Source organism: Aplysia californica, unplaced genomic scaffold (genome assembly GCF_000002075.1).
Source record: "Aplysia californica isolate F4 #8 unplaced genomic scaffold, AplCal3.0 scaffold00113, whole genome shotgun sequence".
Classification (NCBI taxonomy): Eukaryota; Metazoa; Mollusca; class Gastropoda; order Aplysiida; family Aplysiidae; genus Aplysia; species Aplysia californica.
The window spans coordinates 434951-436052 of NW_004797383.1; the positions used below are offsets into that span (position 1 = coordinate 434951).

The 1102-nt window shown below is 40.3% G+C and overlaps 1 protein-coding gene across 1 annotated transcript in view; it reads right to left on the reverse strand.

Moving 5' to 3' along the window:
* Positions 1-1102, reverse strand: part of LOC101859476 — a gene marked incomplete in the record, with an annotated part of 60061 nt that overhangs the window by 48289 nt on the left and 10670 nt on the right.

The following is a 1102-nucleotide window of genomic DNA, read 5'->3' on the forward strand; positions in this document are numbered from 1 at the left end:
AGAGAGAGAGAGAGAGAAAGAGAGAGAGAGAGAGAGAGAGAGAAAGAGAGAGAGAGAGAGAGAGAGAGAGAAAGCAGAGTAAGAAATGAGATCCAACAGCTGGCATTATAATACATGTATTTTACCTGTGATCAAAAGAAATGTACCACTTGTTGACAGCGTAAAAAATCCTACCTTTTGACTTTTGAGACTTTATGCTTTTCCTTTCACGCGAGGAACACTGAGGTAGTTTCAAAAGTAGGTCATGCTATGAAAAGAGCAGTTTGGAGCTTTATTTGCTGTTCACAGCACCAACCTCAAAGGTCGAAAACTTTGGGTTTTTTTCAAGAACACGCGGAGGATTTTTTTCTACCCTTTGCTTTGTGATGAAGTTTTGTTTATCAAAAACTGTAATAACATTTCATCTTTGTCCCTCAAGAAAGATTGTAGCTTCAACTCAACATCAGAAATATCAAGCCATTGGCATGCTTCACGCGTTCTGCGGCTGCCAGAACATTCAACGTCAGCTTTTCTGATTAGAAAAAACTCGCCATGTGGTCGAAAAAAAAGGACTATTTTCTATTGTTCTTGTGTTGGTAGCTGTAAACACAAAGCGGAGCCGCAAAATGCCATTTTTATAACACGGCCTACTTTTAAAACTACGTCGCATTACTCGCATGAAAAGAAAAACATAAAGACTCAAAAGACAAACTTTTATACACCATTAAAAAGTGGTGCCTTTTTTTTTATAGTAGTCTATTATCATAACATCTGCCTATTTGCTATCAATAATTCTAATTACAAGGACGGGGATCTAGATTTTACTTCGTAAGCTTAAGGCACCCCACTGTTGTACTCAAAAGCTGTAATCGAGTTTGATCCATGCGAGGGCGAGATCTTTTTATCGAGTATCTCTATTTAACAGCTGGGATACTGTATCCCACTCTATCCCGATTGGCCGTGGCAAACAGGGCGGAAGAGGCGTATCTCTTAAATTGTATTCCCTAATTAACAAGACAAGAGCCTCGTCAGCCAGTGAAGCAGACCTGTGGTAAGAGATACATGACGTAGAAAGGGGGGTAAAAGTAAAGTACCCCCCCCCTCCCCACCCCCCAGTTCGAAA